The sequence below is a fragment of the Pristiophorus japonicus genome, chromosome 6 (genome assembly GCF_044704955.1).
Source record: "Pristiophorus japonicus isolate sPriJap1 chromosome 6, sPriJap1.hap1, whole genome shotgun sequence".
Lineage (NCBI taxonomy): Eukaryota > Metazoa > Chordata > Chondrichthyes > Pristiophoridae > Pristiophorus > Pristiophorus japonicus.
Genome location: NC_091982.1, coordinates 194808607 through 194822262, shown reverse-complemented (window position 1 = coordinate 194822262; position 13656 = coordinate 194808607). Strand labels below are relative to the sequence as shown.

General features: G+C 44.0%; 1 non-coding gene and 1 pseudogene across 1 annotated transcript; both read right to left on the bottom strand.

The window, feature by feature from the left end:
* Positions 1-1222: 1222 nt before the first annotated feature.
* On the bottom strand, positions 1223-1392 carry LOC139266341 (U2 spliceosomal RNA; annotated as a pseudogene).
* Positions 1393-1589: 197 nt separating this feature from the next.
* LOC139266411 (U2 spliceosomal RNA) lies at positions 1590-1786 on the bottom strand. The gene has a single exon (XR_011593705.1). It is a non-coding gene; the product is annotated as a U2 spliceosomal RNA (small nuclear RNA).
* Positions 1787-13656: the final 11870 nt, after the last annotated feature.

Sequence of the window (13656 nt, the reverse complement as noted above, 5' to 3'; positions counted from 1 at the left end):
TGATTCTACATATATTGTCAAAAAGCTACTTTTAGTTAAGGCGCCATTTATTTTCAATACCACAGATTGCCCATTTATCTATTGACTCTCATGTTTAAAACAGTATTTATCTTTCTCGAATACTTAATGGTCATACTCTGTTTTCATTGTGGTCTGCAGTTTAATGAGTGAATAAATTGTGCTCATTAGGAAATGTAAGCCAGCTGCCTGAAATACCATTGGACTCACTTCACTGATTGGAGCAGCGTTACTGGCTGATGAACGACAGTAGTTCAAAAGAATGTGTACCAAGGCTCGCTGCCTTTAAAATACATTTTTAATGATTTTATACCATCTGGGTTTCTATGCAAGAGCCTTGAACTCTTATTAGTTAAACAAATGTAGTTTTCTTTCAATCCTGTTAACCTTTTTTTCTGATTTGGGAGACCCATTTTATCTCGATGATGAGATAGTTTATTAGTGTAGGCAGAGGATTGAAACTAAAGTGTCTTACTTCACCTTTACTCAATTATTGAGCTTATTTCAGCAATACCCAGCAAAACAAGTTCCAATATTACTGTTCCTTTCAGTTGTACAACACTAATACAAATCAGATTTTTATTGCAGTGCACACATCACCTCTTCAAAAGATTTTATTAAAATAAACAATAATCTTGCTGCAGTAACTAAAAACCTGTATTATAAAACAGGAATAGCAAAAGTGATGATTATATAATTTAACTTTTCTCTTCCAGATAATGATCAACACACTCTCAGTTATTCTATATGGAGGAAGAAAGCAATTAAAGACATTAGTGTATAATCCAAATTCAATTTGTTGTCATAGAGAAAAAATAACTAGTGAAAAGGTAGCTAGCATGTATATCTGTAGCTTTCTCAATAAAATGGTATACCATTTTAAGCATTGTAATGGAATCCTTAAAAAAATATAGGGGTGGGAATTTGGTACCGCCTGTTGAACGGCTGTCTTGCTCTTTTCGCTTCATTGCTTTAACTGTCGAATTACGCAAGCACTCAGTTCTATAAAGGCAGGATCGGGTCTTTTATTTAGACATTCATACTGAACAAATTCTCTGCTTGCAAAGGCAGCTCTCCAAGCAGTGACACACCTTTCGAGATTCCAGTGTCTTTTTTTTTGTTCGTTCATTCTTGTCAGATCAACTCCAGCGCCAAAGATCACTTTGCGCTATTTACACTTGATCTTAGCCAAAAGGCCGAGAGGGGAAGCTACACCGTTCCTGGAAACACTGCAATACCAGGTCGGTGCGTGGAGTGGACGGAGCAAGCCCCTGTTCCATCTCCCTGTTCCAAAAAACAATTTAATATTTGGTCCCCAGATAGGGGATATTAAACTGATAAGAACAGGTTTTTTAAAATGTTTTAATTATTTATTTATTTGTTTTTATTTTTATTTTTTTTATTTATTTTTTTTTAATTTTATTTTTCGTAGCCAATCTTTCCAATTCTTTGTCAGATCACAAACGCCAGAGGTCACCTTGCACACATCAAGGATCACCCTGCGCTAATGCTCTTAGCCAAAAGGCCTAGAGCCCAAGCACCGTTCCTGGAAGTACTGCAATACCAGGTTCGTGCCATGGAGGTGGATGGGTCAGCAACCCCACACACCTCCGTGGAGGTGGATGGGTCAAGCCACCCCACCCACCTCCTATTTCCAAAAAGCATAGGAGAACCACCTTCCTGATCCAGGGAGAACCACGTTGGGGTCATGGTTACTCCCCTGTCAGGTCAGTTACGCATGATCTTAGCCAAAAGGCCGAGAAGCAAATTCGAGATTCCAGTGTCACTGGTGTCCATGTGTGTGTGTGTGACAAAAGCCAGTTCCATCCCTTTATACCTTAAAAGCCTTTGAACTCTTGCTTCGTTGCATTTAGACAATCATGGCTAACTGCTTTCTGAATTACTTTACACAAAACAGATTATTTAACATACAGATGTCATCAAATAGTAACAAGGTACTCAAATACAGACAATGTCATGAATTACTATTATAGTAACAAGGTACACTCAAATACTTAACATCGTTTAACATACAGATGATGCCATCAAATAGTAACAAGGTACTCAAATACTTAACATACAGACAATGACCAGCTACTCATTTCAATGGCTAAAAGGCACCATATCGTCCAGCAGCCTGTTTTAATCCAATCTTGAATCTTCCAACTTTTAACCCTTTCGATCTCCAGACCGCGCTGAAGCAAAGAGTTCAGAAATGCAGACTTGCACTCCCACACCGCCATTATTGAAGTGCTAATAGCGACCGCGCGGTAAATTTTGCACAGGGAATGGTTTGTGTCTGCAGCCGCAAAATTCATCAGCTGGGCCCTGAGTGGAGCGCTAAGGGAGGCGTTCCACACCTCTTTTAGGGTGCTTGGCTGGTGAGCAACTGAAAATCCCGGCTAAAGAGCCGGCCTCAGAGCGCCTTAAGAGAGGCTTCCCTGGGGAAGAAAACCATCAAAAACATTCCTAATACCGTACTGATGCCACATAAAATCGCAAAAATAAAAAACAATCACACTTACTTCAGGTCTACACTCCTTCCCTCACTGCTGCCGGTACAGCTCAGACCGCCCACTCTCCCAGGCAGTCCCATTATGGCGCGCTACAAGGTGCTACAGGTCCAACAGAAAACAAATTTCAAAACAGTGTCGTGACCAGGACATTGAACACCGGCTCGCCTCTCCTGGGCGGTACTGCTCCGCGCCCCCGCAAAACCGGCACTGAATATCCCGGGGCGAGGGAGTGGCGGAGGGGAGCGCTGTAAACTGGACGCCTGCCCGGAAATTTATTTCCACCGCCATCACCGCCCCTCCGGGGCATGAACAGAAGCAGCAACAGACTGAATTTCCATCCCATAGTATTTGTAGATCCTGTGTTGTGTTGTGTTGTGATTTCCATGAATTTCCTGTTTTGTAATTGTCTATTTTATTTGTTAGTCTTTATTTACAACACGTACAATAGCTTATCCAACCAAATTTAAATAGCATCTTCTTGTCTCATCAGCATCAAGAACAACTAAGGCAAAACTTGGAAATCTGCTTTATTGGACAGGTAGCTAGTTAGGAATGAAATCAGGAAGCATTTCTTGTACACAAAGAGTAAGCTCCCCAAAATATGGATGTTGAGTCAATTGAAATTTTCAAGACTGAGATTGATAGACTTTTGTTAGGTGAGGGTATCCGACGATATTGAGAAAAGGTCGGTAAATGGAGCTGCGATACAGATCAGCCAAGATCTAATAAAATGGCGGAACACGCTTGAGGGGTTAAATGTCCTACAACTGTTCCTATGTTTGCAAAAACAAATAGGTAAGTAGCATAAGCCACACCATGATGAGAATAGGGGAGTTACTCAAACCATTCTACTGCCAAGGGAGGAACAATATAAGGAGTATAATATTCAAGCAATGCGTTGTCTCCAAAGAGGAAATGGAGAATAGAGTTCAGGTAGTGCACCTGCACATCGACTGAAAAAGCCTATTTGTTGAAGAAGGTAGCTTCCTAAAGCCTGGAGGCAAACTCAAAATATAGTTGAAAAATCTAAAAACTTAAGATGAATTTGGATCCTTTAGCTAACTGTATCTGAGATAAGTTAATTCCGCAAAGACCATTAGCTGAACCAAGGATCTTCCTGGTTTAAATGGTTTGTTCCAATACTGGGCAGTGCATTTAACAACTGTGTGTTTGTATGAATGAAAACAGAATACAGATCGTTACTGCTGCTGGAGAAGACCATTGACATACTGTATTGCCCCAAGATTGATGTGGTGATTGATCACCAGTGTAGCTAAATGGTGACAACCGTGTTCTGTGAAGCTACTCTTATAACCTGTGACCTATTAGCAGAAAAATCATAATTTATATTAAACCTGCTGCTTTAGAGTTCCTCTCTTCAACTGCATATGCTTTATTCAGTTTAGCATTTTTCATCGTTTGCTGTTAATTCACCATGAAATAGAATATATTGAGAAGCTTTTATTTTCTTGTTCTTTTGATAGATTGCCTGTCTTTATACTGGTTCAGATTTTGTATTTCTCTTTGTTTTGTTTCTGCTTCTTTGATACTTTCTTTTTATTTTTATTGTATATTACTGTTTTCACCTGTTCCTCCATTTCTTTTTCTATCCCATTTCTGTCCCATTCATCATGTAGTTAAATCAAGTCCTCTGCAATTATAATCCAATTTGCTATAAGAATTATGTGATGTTAGTGTGCAGTGAGCTGTAGAACCTTGAGTATGACCAGCGCATATGTGATTAGTAGAGCAAGTGATTTGTTTTTACTTGGATCTGCTTGGAAAACAGCAGTTCTATGTTTCTCAGCATCTACAGAAATTGTGATACTCGAGCAGCAAATCATGCTACACACAAAGTGCAGAAATTCACAGGATGTTGTTTTGTGACAAATCACTTGCCCTTTTTATTGGTAAGGCTCCAGCCAATTTCCTGCAGGAGGTGAACCAGCAAGAAAGATGAAGGCTTCAAAGGAATATATACTGACAGTTTGAGATAGGTTCGCTTGTGTCTGAGATTATAATACATCAGGGGCCTTGTACGCAACACTAGTTACATTTTAAAAAAGGAGAAAGCAGGCTAATATTCAATATTTTGACTTGATGACAAGATTCCCAACACCTTATTGTGCACAAGAAAGGATCAACTGCTTTACATTACAATTTAAAACTCTACAGGCCTGAAATTGATCAAAGGCAAGTTCCGCCCATTTACTGTCAAAGACCGCTAAGATCCTGGCGTTACTTTGGACGGAAGTTTGGTGGGGAAAAAAAGGGAAAAAACGCTGGCGGAAAGAATGGGTGTTACACGGCGATTCTGGACGGTAGCTGGGATTCTAGGCGGCAAACGTAATCCTGGAGAAAGTTACGCTGAGGCTGGAGTCGGGCCCAGGGAGGGGGGAATGCAAAAAAAAATGTTCAAAAAATAAAAAACATAACATCACAAAACCTTCAGAGGACCCTTTCAAACAAAATCGCCGCAAAAGAAGTAAAGAACAAAATCTCACTTACCTTTTCTTGTAGATCTTCATATCTACCATCCAGGTAAGACCTGCTTCCAAGCAGCGGTCTTTTCTCCTGCAGGAGCGTAGGACCTCGCGGGCGGGAGCGGGCAGGAGGACTTTTTTCGGCGACAAATGCCAGCGGCGCTCCCCAGTGGTCCTTCCAAACCGCTTCGGTGGAGGCCTCGCCAATCTCGCACGGAGGGGAGAGTGCCGAAAATATGGAGATACTGCCGAGAAAACTCGGCAGCAGCCGGCAGTGGGGTCATCAATTTCTGGCCCTACACTTTTTACAATCAATATTTTAATGCCTTTCTTTCAGAGTGAATTCAGGGGAGAAGAGGAGGGATGAGGATTATATGGTCAACTTTTTTTTTAGAAAGTAACTACGTCAGGGAGTCATGAGAAGCACAGTAGTATCATAGGGCCAAACTTTGGCCATGACTTGCATCAATTTTTTTGGAGTAAGTTGAAAAATGCCATTTTCCCCCAAATATTTGCTCCAGAGTAAATCAGTTAGGTACGATTTTTTTTAGGTCAGTTTTTTTTTCAAAATGCAGCGTTCCCAGACACTTGCGCCAGCTTTGGCCATTTATGCCACTTTGGCCAGCAAAAACGTACTCCAAATCGACTTAGGTCAGCGTATGTGACCAGCTCTGAAAAACCTTGCGGGCAGTGAAGAAAAAGCAGCGCACATTCGGCAGACATTAGGGCAGGGATAGGGGAGGGAAGGGAACTGGAGAGGACCTCAACAACCAAACACCAAACATTGCAAGGAAAAGCTCAAACAATTAAAATACTAATAAAAATGAAGTCAATCCTACTGGGAGTGGGGGGCTGCTAGGCAGAGCGACTGGAGAAATGTGAGCTGATGGCCGCGATGTCACCGGAGGGGGGGAGGGGGTAGCCAGAGAGAGAGAGAGAGAGAGAGATGCTGGTATATAAATCACTCTTTCTTCCCCACCCCCCACGCCCAAAGCACTCTTTCTCTTTCCCCCCCCAAAAACACTCTTTCTCCCCTCCTGCCCCCAAAACACTTTTTCTCTCCCCCCCCCCCCCCGCCATTCATCAAAAACACTCTCTTCCCCCCCCCCCAAAAAATACTCTTTCTCTCCCCCTCCATTCCCCAAAATTCTCCTCCTCCACCCCCCCCCCCAATACAATCTTTCTCTCCCCCCCCCCACCGCCCCCAATTAAAACTCTCAAGCACAACCAATAAATAAAAAATAAAACCGAAGTCCTACCTTGCCCGGGAACTCAGCGGGCCGGCCAGTGCGGGAAGCCACTCGGCCGGGGATAGGGTGCGGCGAGATCGGGGTGTACCTTCGGTCGGGGATAGGGGCTGCGAGCATCGGGTCCTGCTCACAGCCCACAGGACGCGCTGGGAGGGCAGGAGCATGTGCGCAGACTTCACTGAGCATGCGCGCAGGTGCTGGCAGTGCTTTCTGCGCTGGCCTGTTGCTCAGCCCCCCACTTCAGAATACATGCCACGCCAGGTCTCCAGGGACTCGGAAGAGCGGCCAGGATGGGGCCCCTTTTTTCCGGCGCTGTTTCCAGTGCGAAAAGTGGTTGGGCAAAGTTGGGCCCATAAAATCCAGTGCACAAAAAGCATCTTAACACAGGTTTTCTTAATCTGCGCATCCGGGCTTTACTGCTGAGTCAGCTGCAATTAATGTTGCAGGTACATCTTCTATATTCGCATCTTATATACACTTGTTATTCTGTCTCCCATTCGAGCTGGACTCCCAGTATAACCCCATGTTTGCTCTTTCAAGTCCAAAAAATGCAGACTTGAGCCTGTCTGGTGCATAACTGGCTTAGCAATCTGTCACCAAACCTGGCTGAACCATATCAAACCTGCCTGCTCTGCAAAATTTGTAATCTACTCTAGGAGTCATGCTGGGGAACAAAGAAAAACCCTGGTTTCTTTTCTGCACTGCAACTGTCTCCATTAGATCCCTCCCCTGCTTTGTCCACTCTGTGATCAATTAGCGCAAAGAGCTCATGAACTTATTTGCCTACAAAATAGAGACCATGGCCTGGAGTTTCCATTCGATTGCAGTGTTTTTTTTCAGTGCAATTAGCCTGAAATCAGTATAACCAGCGCAAATGATTGTGGAATTTTAAGCGCATATTGAGATCAGTGCAACTCGACTTTCCGTAATCTTTTGTGCCAGTTTGAAAAACATGGCGCTAGAAGCAGGCCACCCCCACAAAAGTGGCTATGGCCCTAGAGTTACCATTGGGAGTTTCCACTAAGTGAGCTCATTTGCAGGCCTTCAAGGAGGCTCCAAAAATGAAGCTGGATCTTTTGGGGTCAAGGACACTAATAGGTATGATTTAAAAGGTTTTGATTGTAATTTTTTTTTAATTCTCTAAGGAACTGACTACGGTACCCCAATATAACTAGAAAATAGTTTTGTAGATTTTTTGTAAAGTCATTTTCAGTCATTTCAAATCTGGTTATTCACACGTGGTTGATTGACACTGTGATTAAAAATGCTTTTTTTTGTGATAAACCCATTTTCAGCTGTGTTAATTGAACTTTACCAAATTATCACTCTTAACGATATTAAGAAATATTGTTTGAAGCAAATTTTGCGAAAAAAGTTGTAAAACGCTGCCCGATTGCGCTGGTTCATGGCAGATTTTACTTTTGGTGATATACAAATGAGTTTGAGCAGAAACTTAGAGGGGGTGGGGACTGGGGAGGGAGAAACATTTCTCAAAACAGGCACAATTGACGACGGAATCGCAACAGAACCCAAAGCGGAAACTTTACCCCCATGTGTTCAACTGTTTCTTCTGCTTAATCATCAAGCCATTTCCTTACCCTAACTTTGAACCTGTTTCCCTCTAGTTTCTCTTTTATCTCCCCTTGTGTCCTTTCCAAGCTCGTCTTATACACGAGACCCTGTCCATGCTTCCTTATCTCCATTTCCATTTAGCTGACCACCCAATTTCCTTTACTGGCCTCCATGCTAGCTGACATTGTAAATTTCCTAATGTACTGTCCTGCTCCTTTTCAAAACTGTCATAATCAGCCCTCTTCAAAAAAGTCCTCTATCCCACTCTCCTTGCAAAGTACTGCCTCACCTCCAATCTCCTTTTCTTCTCAAGTCCCTGAACGTGTTGTCACCTGTCAAATCTCTGTCCATCTTCCCATAATGCCCTGTTTGAATCTCTCGAATCAGCTTTCTGCCCCTCTCACAACACCAAAAATACCCAAACCAAAGTCACATATGACTTTCTCTGTGCTAAGTTGTCCCTCTATATCTTCTCTTTAGCCTTTGACATGGTTGCTCACACCATCCTCCTACAATGTCTCCCTTCCACTTGTCCAGTTTGGTGGGATTGCCCTCATTTGGTTCCCTTTTAACCACCCAATTGTAGCTGAATCACCTTGCCCCCCCCCCCCCACCCCCACCTTGTGCTTATAAGCTGTTCTTTGGTTACAATGGGCCCGATTTTGGCCATGACTTGCATCAATTCTTTTGGAGTAAGTTGTTTTTTCTGGCGTAAGTTTAAAAAATGCCATTTTCCCCCCAAAATTTGCTCCAGAGTAAGTCAGTTAGGTACGATTTTTTTTAGTTTTTTTTTTCAAATGGGGTCGTTCCAGTTTTGGCCATTTATGCCACTTTGGCCAGATTAAAACTTACTCCAAATCGATTTAGGTCAGCGTATGTGGCCAGCTCTGAAAAATCTTGCGGGCAGTTAAGAATTCGGCGCATTTAGTACATTTAAAGTACCAACACTTACAAAGCAATAAAGAAAGCACAAAAATAAGCATTCAATAACAAATAAAAATACAAGGAAGCTGAGAGGACCTGCACCAAGACTTACAAAGCACTAAACAAAGGTCAAAAATTAACAAATAAAAAATAGAAGTCCTACCTTTTACGCCAGAATCAAGTTTTTTTTTTAAAAGAGTGTTTTGATGGCGGGGGGGCGAGGGGGTCTCTTTCCCGCCCCCCCGCCATCAAAACACTCATTCTTCCCCCCCCCCCCGCCATCAAAACACACTTTCTCCAACTCCCACCCCCCCCCCCCCCCCCACCGCAAAACTCTCCTCCTCCACCCTCCCCGCAATCAAAACTCTCAAGCACAACCATCAATAAATTAAAAAATAAAACTGAAGTCCTAACTCGGCCCGGTAACTCAGCTGGCCGATGCGGGAGGCCACTCGGCCGGGGATAGGGTGCGGCGAACATCGGGGCGTCCCTTCAGCCGCGGATAGGGGCTGCGAGCATTGGGTCCTGCTCAAGCCCGCAGGACACACTGGGAGGGCGAGGAGCATGCGCGCAGACTTCACTGCGTATGCGCGTACCCAGCAGTGCTTTCTGCGCTGGGCTGTTGCTGCGCTCCCCACTTCACTATCTACGCCACGCTGGGACACTGGAGACTCAGCAGGATGGGGCCACTTTTTTTCGCCGCCATTTCCAGCGCACAAAGTCGCCGCATTTAAGGTAAGTGCGCCGAAAAAAGGGGTTGGGGAAAATTGGGCCCTATATCTGTAAGCGTGAGGTCTGTTCCCACATGTATGCTGACAACATCCAACCCTACATTCCAGTACTTCTCTCGTTCCCTTCACTGCCTCTGTGCTGTCAGACAACTTGTCTGACATTCGATCTTGGATGAGCTGCAATTTCTTCCAGCTAAACATTGGAAAGATGAAAGCAGTAATTTTTGATCTCTGCTACAAACTCCATACTCTTGTCACCAACTCCGTCCCATTCCCCAACAACTGTCTCTCAGACAGAACTCTTCCATCTCCGTAACATCGCCTGCCTCTGCCTCTGCCTCAGTCCATCTGCCACTAAACTTTTCATCCATGTCTTTGCCACTTTCAGATTTGGCTGTTCCAATGCTGTCCTGGCTTGCCTCCAATTCTTTACCCTCTATAAACTTCAGCTCATCCAAAGATCATCTTCCAATATCCCGTCCTGTTCGCCCATCATCGTGTCCTTACTAACCGGCATTGGTTTCCAGATCCAACGACTTAAAGTCAAAATTTTCAACCTCATGTTTGAACCCATTCATGGCTTTACCCCTCCCTATCTCTGTACTGGCTCTAACTCTCTCCTTTCCTCTGACTCTAGCCTCTTGTCTCTTATCTCCCCAGTTCTCCATACGATTGGTAGTCATTCTTTGTTACGGATATATCCTCACTGCTTTCCTCCCTCAGCCTTTACACCGAGCGACTTCTAATCCACAGTGACTTCAACCTCCATCTCAGTTCATCTTGCTCTGTCTCCTCTGAGTTCGCTACTGTCCTGTCCTCCCTTAATCTCTCCCTCCAAGTAAATTCCTCAACCCATATTCACAGCCACCCCATTGACTTTGCAATCTCTCGTGGCCGTTCTATTCCAACCATATCAATTAAAGATAAAGTCATCTCTGACCATTTCCTTGTATCACTCTCGACCCAGATTCCCCTTCCCCAACCCAAACCTACTTCCTTCTGCATCCGCCTTTGGAAAAAACTCTCTCCAAACTCTATTACAACTACACTTATCAACTCCAAACTGTCCAACCTTTGGCCCTCTTTTAACAATGACATTTCTGCAGCCACCGATCTGCTCAACCACACCTTCACCACCACCTTTGATGCCCTAGTACCTATTAAAAAGATTACTCTCTCCCATCCTGGCCGTTGCCCCTGGTACAGCCCTCATCTTTGCTCCCTCAAGTCAAAAGGACGCAGACTTGAATGGGTGTGATGGATATCTGGCTGGAACACACAAAATACTATCGGTTCCTTCTCTTGTCTACAAAAACTGCTCACTATTCCAGGATCATTCTGGATTGCAAAAATAACCCCCTAATGCTATTCTCTACTGTTAACCATCTCCTTAAACCTCTCTCCCCCGTCTCCACCATACTCACCTCCAACAACAAGTGTGAGGAGCTCATGGACTACTTTGTCTCAAAGATTGAGACTATCTGATCAGCTGCCTCTGCGAGTTCCCTTCCTTCACCGAACCCACAGGGCCAAACTTCATCTGACACTTCCACCGGCCCTAGTCGAAACTCATATCTTTCTCTAGTTTTGCTTTGATCTCCCCTCTTAATCTCTCCAAACTCACCTTGTCCATGAGACCCATTTCCTGCTCTCTTGACCCTATTCCCACGAAACTGCTGACCATCCAAATTCCTTTTTTGGCTCCCATGTTAGCCGACATTGTTAACGGTTCTCTCTCCTCAGGTACTGTTCCCCTCTCCTTCAAATCTGCTGTCATCGCCTCAAAAAACAACCCAAGACCCCACTTTGCTTGCTAGCTATCGCATCATCTCCAACCTCCTTTTCCTGTCCAAAGTATTTGAACATGTCGCCTCCCAAATCTGTGACCATCTTTCCATGAATTCAATGTTTAAATCCCTTTAATCTGGTTTTTGCCTCTGCCACAGTACGGAAACTGCTCTCATCAAAGTCACAAATGATGTCCTTTGTTACTGTGACAAAGGTAACCTATCCCTCCTTGTCCTTCTGGACCTGTCTGCAGCCTTTGACACAGTTGACCATTCCATCCTCCTCCAACGCCTCTCCACCAATGTCCAGCTAGGTGGAACTGCACTCGCCTGGTTCCATTCTTATCTATAAGAATATAAGAAATAGGAGCAGGAGTAGGCCATATGGCCCCTCAAGCCTGTTCCGCCATTTAATACGATCATGGCTGACCCAATCATGGACTCACGTCCACTTCCCTGCCTGCTCTCCATAACCCCTTATTCCCTTATCGTTTAAGAAACTGTCTATTTCTGTCTTAAATTTATTCAATGTCCCAGCTTCCACAGCTCTCTGAGGCAGCGAATTCCACAGATCCACAACCCTCTGAGGGAAGAAATTTCTCTTCATCTCAGTTTTAAATGGATGGCCCCTCATTCTAAGATCATGCCCTCTAGTTCTAGTCTCCCCTATCAGTGGAAACATCCTCTCTGCATCCACCCTGTCAAGCCTCCTCATAATCTTATGCGTTTCAATAAGATCACCTCTCATTCTTCTGAATTCCAATGAGTAGAGGCCCAACCTACTCAACCTTTCCTCATAAGTCAACCCCCTCATCTCTGGAATCAACCTAGTGAACCTTCTCTGAACTGCCTCCAAAGCAAGTATATCCTTTCGTAAATATGGAAACCAAAACTGCACGCAGTATTCCAGCTGTGGCCTCGCCAATACCCTGCAGCAAGACTTCCCCGCTTTTATGCTCCATCTCCTTTGCAATAAAGGCCATCTAATCGTAGACAGAAAATCTCCTATAATGGCTTCTCTTCCCACTCCCGCATCGTTTCCTCTGTGTCCCCCAAGGATCTGTCCTTGCCCCCCCCCCCCCGTCTTATTTCTCATCTATATACTGCCCCTTGGTGATATCATCTGAAAAACCGGAGTCAGTTTCCACATGTACGCTGACGACACCCAGCTCTGCCTCTTCACTACTTCTCTCGACCCCTGTTTGGTATCTAAATTGTCAGATTGCTTGTCTGACATCCAGTACTGGATGAGCAGAAATTTTCTCCAATTAAATATTGTGAAAACCGAAGCTATTATCTTTGGTCCCCGCCACAAACTGCATTCCCTAACCAATGACTCCATCCCTCTCCCTAACATCAATCTGAGGGTGAACAAGACTGTTCACAATCTAGGTGTCATATTTGACCCTGAAATGAGTTTCCAGCCACATATCCGTGGCATAACTAAAACCACCTTTTTTCACCTCTGTAACATTGCCTGCCTCTGCCCCTACCTCAGCTCTTCTGCTGCTGAAGCCCTCATTCATGGCTTTGTTACCTTTAGACTTGGCTATTCCAACCCACTCCTGGCCGGCCTCCCACATTCTACGCTACACAAACTTGAAGTCATCCAAAACTGAGCAGCCCGTGTACTAACTCGCACCAAGTCACAATCACCCATCATCCCTGTGCTTTCTGACCTACATTGGCTCCCAGTTAAACAACGCCTCGATTTCAAAATTCTCATCCTTGTTTACAAATCAACTCCATGGCCTTGCCCCTCACTACCTCTGTAATCTTTTAATGTTGCAAAGAATAGTAGTAAACCTCAGGATTGGGAGAGCTTTAAAAAACAACAAAGGATGATCAAAAAATTGATAAAAAGGGAGGAAATAGATTATGAGTAAACTAGCAAGAAATATAAAACCAGATTCTAACAGCTTCTACAAGTATGTAAAAAGTAAGAGAGTAGCAAAAGTAAGCATTGGTTCCTTAGGGGCTGTGAGAGGAGAAATTATAGAAACATAGAAAGTAGGTGCAGGAGTAGGCCCTTCGAGCCTGCACCACCATTCAATATGATCGTGGCTGATCATGCAACTTCAGTACCCTATTCCTGCTTTCTCTTCATACCCCTTGATCCCTTTAGCCATAAGGGCCACATCTAACTCCCTTTTGAATATATCTAACGAACTGGCCTCAACAACTTTCTGTGGTAGAGAATTCCACAGGTTCACAATTCTCTGAGTGAAGAAGTTTCTCCTCATCTCGGTCCTAAATGGCTTACCCCTTATCCTTGGACTGTGATCCCTGGTTCTGGACTTCCCCAACATCGGGAACATTCTTCCTGCATCTAACCTGTCCAATCCCGTCTCAAATTTATATGTTGCTATGAGATC